This window comes from Pygoscelis adeliae, unplaced genomic scaffold, assembly GCF_000699105.1.
Source record: "Pygoscelis adeliae isolate BGI_AS28 unplaced genomic scaffold, ASM69910v1 Scaffold350, whole genome shotgun sequence".
NCBI classification, from domain to species: Eukaryota; Metazoa; Chordata; class Aves; order Sphenisciformes; family Spheniscidae; genus Pygoscelis; species Pygoscelis adeliae.
Genome location: NW_008823889.1, coordinates 1,001,892 through 1,008,664, shown reverse-complemented (window position 1 = coordinate 1,008,664; position 6,773 = coordinate 1,001,892).

Genomic DNA, 6,773 nt, shown 5'->3' with positions numbered 1-6,773 from the left:
ACAGGAATCATAACACTCCTGCTTGTTCTGGGACTCAAACTTCATAGCTGAGGATCACTTACACCTTGCAATTGTAGTGTTTGCTGTCATGTCTGTATCGCATCAATATCCACAAAACACTCTATTCCGGGAGTTCTGTGCCAATCATCTGAGTTCAGCCTAAAATCTGAGCATAATATTTTTTAGTAGAAGATTGCCCCAAATTATTTCTCAACATCAGGAAAGACTCTCTCTAGAATTGCAGAGGCACATTTTTGTGCACAAAAGTGCTGCTTGTTTGTTCCTTAGCTTGCTTGAGCATTCTTTACTCTTTGACAGAGGAGCAGACATTCCCTTTGGATATGGTAATCAGCAGCAGAAACAATGCAAGCCACGTTTTTCACAAGCCAGAAAAATAACGGTCTTTGTTCTGGTCAGGCACAATGATTGAGCAGACATTATGTCCAACATCTGCATGAACTATTTCTTTGAAACAGTAATGGGGACTTCATGAGGAGAGGTAACTAATAAAGTTCCTTGTTTATCAATAGAAAAAAGTGACATTTTCTTGTGTCTTTAGTAATGACTTAGCTCTAGAGATTGCCTGAATGTGAATTGGTACAGACAAAAGTTCAGCCTGTCACAAGATGATAAAGTTTTCAGTTTCAGTTTCTTACTGCTGAAGATTCACATAGAAATGAAGTCTGGATCAAATTATATGAGAGAAAAAATGGTGATTCTTAAAGCTTGCTGACCTTCATAAAGAAATTAGAGGAATGGTCATGAAAATTCTTTTAAGAGTTGATCAGCCAAAAAATGATGCCAAAAAAAGGAACAATGGTTAAAAAAACGATTGCTTTTTTTTTTTTTTAATAAAAGACTGGGAAGGCCCAGAATCAGCAGGGAGACATTTGGAAAGGCACTCAGTACAAGCAGAACACATAAATGATAGTTTGGTGGCTGGGACATGAAACAAGAATTTTTAGTATAACTATTTATGTGCAAGTCTGCCTTGGAAGAGAGCATTAAATTGGCAACCTGATCAAACACACATTCTGAAAAAGCGAAAAGGCTGTGGTGAAGGGGAATGCATGAGTAGCAAAGAAGAAATTCCTACAGGAAACACAGAAGTAAGATTAAGTAAAGAATAAAAACACCCTGCTGAAGCGTACTCAGTTCCCTGAGTGGAAAGACCTCATTCACCAATCTTTCCGCTTATAAAATCATGGGCAAGAACTACAAGGAGGAAGAATAGTGAGAATTCACCAGTTCCAATAAATGGCTCCAGGAAAGATCTGCAGTAGAGTTAAGAGAAATCTGGTCTGGGGGACAAAAGACTGTATTCTTGTACATGATTTGTTCATTATATTTAATATTAATTCAGGAGTTGCGGTAAAACTTCTTTGTAACAAGACTTGTGGAAGGGGAAACCCTAGACTTAGACTGAAGGAAAGAAAAAGATTGGATTTCTGAGTCTGATGAGGCTACATAGGCAAGGACCCGTGTGATTGACACCTTTGCCATCAAAGGAGTCCAACTGAACTGTAAAAATGAGATGGGCCACATGTTAAGTGGGAAAAGCTAGGACAGTATTTGATGGCAACTGCCAGCTAGAAAGACAGCTGGAGTAAACTCCGACAGCACTGCCTGAATGATTTTCAGTCTTACTGAGAATACTGGAACAGAAGAGAGAAATAAACTATGAAGATGACGTACTTTTATAGGATCTGTCATAGTCAAAACATATCCTTGCATATCTTTCTGATCCTTCACAATTATAGGAAGTTCTGGGCAGAATGAATTGACAAAACTTTAACTATAGGAAGCCCATTACAGTACAAATAACTTGTGATTCATCAAAAGGGCAGGGGGACAAGCCCGGAGGAAGTTGAAGTCAAATGTCGCCACCTAAAAATATATCTGAAATGATGAGGTTTCTTCCTATGATGAATATTTGGAGTAAATTCCACAAAAGACCACGCTCTTTATGAACTGTGTGATGCCGACCTTGTGTGGGTTGGGGATAAAACATAGAAATGGGTTCTGAAAAGATGCTCTAAATAACTTATTGACCACGTCCTGGGAACTGGCATTTGATGATGTTTGTAAGCCCACAGCCATTTCAGCAAATGCCAGTAGCTCAAGACTTAGTGGAGTGGTACTCCAGTTACTGTGAGATGAATCCTGTCACACATTGTTTCAGGCAGCTTTCAGACGCCAAGAATAAGTATGCACAAATAGCAAGAGTGTCTGGCAAGAGGTTGGGCCATGGGAGAGATTCAGAAGATGCTTCTACATCTTGATAATTTCAGCAATGTGACAGGTAGATCGTAAGCCACTTGTGGTATTGATAAAATAGTAACAGTCAGACGAAGTGGCCCTTACTAATGTGTTTCAAACCTATCTCAAAAATATATTATACCAGGAAAGTCTCTGAGGATGACTGACTGTCTATTAAGGAGACCACAGATGACTGAGATTTTCAGCATCATAAAGGAGCCTGTGAAGATGTAACTGAATGGCCTCCTTTCATCACTGGACAAACCTGGTTTGTACAAGTAACCGCTGATGGCCACAGACAAACGAAAACTATCCGTGTTGTTTTGAGTTGGCCTCTATAGCCATCAGGGACCTGTGTTCTGCCTGGCACTTTCATGCAAGAGGGGGGAGCTTTTTGTTTATGTGCGGCAGTTTCGTGGCAGTTCCACCATCCTCAAAGGTCAGCAGTTTATGAGAAACAGCCCTGCCAGCTGCTGTAACGTTGCCACTCACAGGGCTTGACATATCCACCGCCTAAGTAATGAGGCTACGGAAAGGTAAAGTGACTGCCATTTACAATGTAGCGTACCATTTCCTTCTTTGGTGTAGGCTGACTAGTTGTTCTAGTTTTATGCTGCTTCTCAGTAACTCTGCAATTCAGCTGGTCACAGAAATCAACTGCTTTGGGTTCAGCACTCCAATCTCAAGAGTATTACTTCAAGCCCTAACCTCTTTGCCTGAGCACTGATTGCCAAGAGCTTTGCTGCATCAAAAAGACTTGTTTTTTTTTCTTCTAAGCTACTGAATAGTGACCACATTACTTCTAGGAATAGTCCAGTTTGTTAGTCAGGAGAAATCCTGACAACTTTGGAGGTAAATTTTAGCTGTAAATTGATCTATATTAAACACATGAAGCTAAGATATGGCAGTCTTTTCCTGTCTGTACATTTATCTGATTTAAACAATATGCTTAATCAGATGGGTCCTGGTAAAAACAGCGTGATGTGAAATATGAATGTTGTCATTTATTCATCATGGGTGCAGCTGTAGCAAGAGTTCTCAACAGCCATGCAGCAGTACAGGCAAACCATTCAGCCTTAAATACTTACAATGCTTTCCTCTTTTGAATAGTTCTGCACTTAATAGATTGTTGTTCTTCATCTTATGACAAAAGCATTAGTAGTAGCTGAATACTTGTTCCACAGAACACTATGACTTGAAGAATTTTTAATAACTGATAATTTCTGAAGGTATAATTGCTTTGTTGTGTAGTAGTGAACAGGTGGCTGTTATTGGCAGTAGAGGAAAAGGAATGTTGATGTCAATTGCTAGTTAATGTTTCCTGCTAGAACCTCTCGTAGACTTAAGATCGAGAAAAGAAACGTCCATTTCATGTGCTCATGCAATGGCAACTTGTGTTTGGGACAGGTGTAAAAGCGCATAGCATGAAAACCATATCCTGAAGCCTTAATCAGATTGTCCTCTTATTTTGCCTTCACTTTTACTAACATTTTCTAAAATATTAGAAATATTTTTCAATATTTCTCTTATTTCCAAGTATCAGGCCTAAGTTAAATTATACAGGTTTAAAAAAATACTTAAGTAGCCCCTGGAAAGCGTATGGTAGAGATGTTCTCTTACACAAGGACCTAACCTCTTTTGATTTCTGTGGGAGAAAAAAGAAATGTACTTATTTAGAACTGTGTTGATGGTTAAGACAAGAATCTGTCCCTTCCATAAGATAGGCCTAGTCCAATGTTTTTAACACAGTCAATGGGAGTTTGATATCGACTTCAGTGAGCTCAGGATCAGTTTCTCCTTCATGTCTGGAAGCAAAGAGCTGCCACTCTGGGTATTTAATCCTGGAACGTGAAGATGAGCCTGCGATCCAACAACATTCGAGGAGAGTCCCTGCCCTCGGTCTGCATGTTTTGCAGCAGTGAGCGGCTGTGAGCATTGAGAATGTATGCAGGAATTAGTGTCTTTGACTTCTATGCCAACATATATAAGGTAGGTCCTTCTGTAAGTCTCTCTAGAGGTATATAGACAATATTAGAATTCTACTGTTTGGCCCAGATATTTTAGGTATTTATGTTTCTTCTTAAGACACGTTCTGCCTTGCCTGTCAGCCCAGCTCTAAATAAGGCAGTCAAACGCAAACGTGCAAATGGAGAGGTTTCTTTAGCATTGGGAAACACATGCAAACTCTCAGAATAGATTTCCCGTGCCCCTCTCCTCTTACTAGAGTCTTGTTTCATTTTGGAAAACTGGGCACCTCTGGCTAATTTTCAAAGCACTGCCTAAGAGGTACACCAAACCCTCTCCCACGGGCATTGCTGAGAAGGATTTGGGTGGGTACTCCTGTTTATAATTTTGTCCTAATGCCCGGTTGACCTTAACAGCAATAGGATTGCAATATTATACAGAATGGCCCTGATGTACTCTAGTTTTTAATAAAGATGCTATAATAGGTTGGGGTAGATCTTATAGATGGTGATTTTGGATTAGCTACTGTGTTTGTTATTATTGTGGTTTTAGTTTGGTAACCTGTGAAGTGACTTGAGAGTGTGAAGCATTTTTTTAATACAGTGTATAAGGCAGTGAGTCTCAGAAATGTTATCTTATTACGTTAAGCTATCTGGTGTATTCCTACTGATGTTGTATTTTAGTTCTAGTAAACTCACGGAAGGCTTCTGTGTATTTTATCACATAGCACTAATAGGAATTTTAGTAGGCACGAATAGGAGTTTTATTAAAATAAACTTAGTTTGCACTTCGAGAAAAAAAAATTTCTACAATATAGTGTAATGATTTTTGGTAGAAATGAAGTATACATTAACATATCTCCTTTGAAGGAAGGAGATCTTTACTGTGCTTTTCTGTATAGAAGTAAACTTATATTGCATTCTGAGAGTAACAAATGATATTTAAAAGTTTTCAGTGCTTTGCAACACCACTTGGCAAGAAGATTGTTTTTATTTCTGATGCAACTAATGTGCAAACCTAAATTAATTTTCTTTTTTTCCTTCTGTTTTGTGGCCTAATTTGTTCTCTCTATGTGATCTTAGCAGTAATAAATTAACAATTTCTTTGCTATTTTGAATACTACCTTACATACAAGGATCTCAGCGCACTTTATAAAAGCTATTAAATGAAGTAACCCTCCTTCATGCAAAAGGGAAGTATTGGTCCTTTTTATTATAAAAAGGTAAATAGTGAGGTGCACAGATCTTGCACAGAATGTCAAGATCATACAGGAAGCCTGTGGCAGGGATGTAGATGGAATGAAGGAATCCTTTAATACGCTGTGCATATGGTTATAGCAGCCACAGAGTTTTTCTGTGCATCCTTAGGCATTTTAATTTACAGAGTCTAACTGTGCCTGATTTCGCTGTTGCTTTTCCTTGTTTTCAGTTGACAGCCTAATGTAAGGCAAAGGCTACGCCAAGCAATACATACTGGCAAATGTAAAGGCGGTAGCTATATCTTTCAGGAATCTGTTCGTTCACTCTTCAGCTAGACAGACATTGCTCGTTGCCGTGCAGCCGAGCAGACATTTTGTAAGAATGTAAGTGACTGTTAGTGACCACTTTCAATCACTCGTAGGCTGCTCTGTTACAAAATTATTTTCCCTGGTCCTTAATGCTTAACCCAGTGCTTAGTACTTGCTTGATCAGTCCCTGAGACAAAGCCTTTGTTAGGTTGCCTCATTTTCTTCAAAAACACTGTGGGCATAATACTATTTCTGACTCCTACAGGTAATCTCAGGGGATTCCTGTAGCACAGTAGTGTTTTACAGGGCTCCAGAGGCAAAGGGACTACTGCGAAGAACTGTTTCTCCCTTTTCTGAAATCACCACTGTCACTTGAGTCTGAACTGGAGCCTCCGTATACACACTCCCACCAACAGTACAGGATCTGTCTGAAGCTTTGGAGTATGCAGAACCATTATTTAAAAGTTAAATATAACGTAGGCTATTGCTTGTACTTCATACGCCTGCCTTTTTCCCAACTGCTCTTCTCTCCTTGTCCCTGTCTAGATGGAGAATTGTCAGCTGTGGCCTCAAGCAGGGTGTGTTTGGTAGCTGCAGGATTCGGATGCCAAGTTCTGAGATATCATGCTCACAGTGGCATTTGGGTCTGCAACAGGCTCTGGCATTGCGCTGCCTGCAGCTGTGAGGCTCTCTCTGAGGTGGTGTCGGGTCAAGCTGCCTCCTCCATGGCAGAGCCCCTTGCTGATCATTTGCCACTTTCTGTACCAACTACTTCTTGATACGGTATAAGAAAGACACATGCAGGACTCTTATGGCCACTGTGGGTAGAGTCTGACAACCATATATTGTTTTGCTTCAGATCTGTACTGTGCCTGTAAAATTATCTCACACAGTAAATGCCATCACATGAAAAACTTGCGCTTCCAGTGCAAGCTTACTTTCAGCAGGCTCTAGGCAAATTCTTCAGGAGATTCTCAATGCTCAAATATTTATTAATTAGGACATAGTTGCTTCTGGAGACCTCTTGAATCTGTTCTACAAA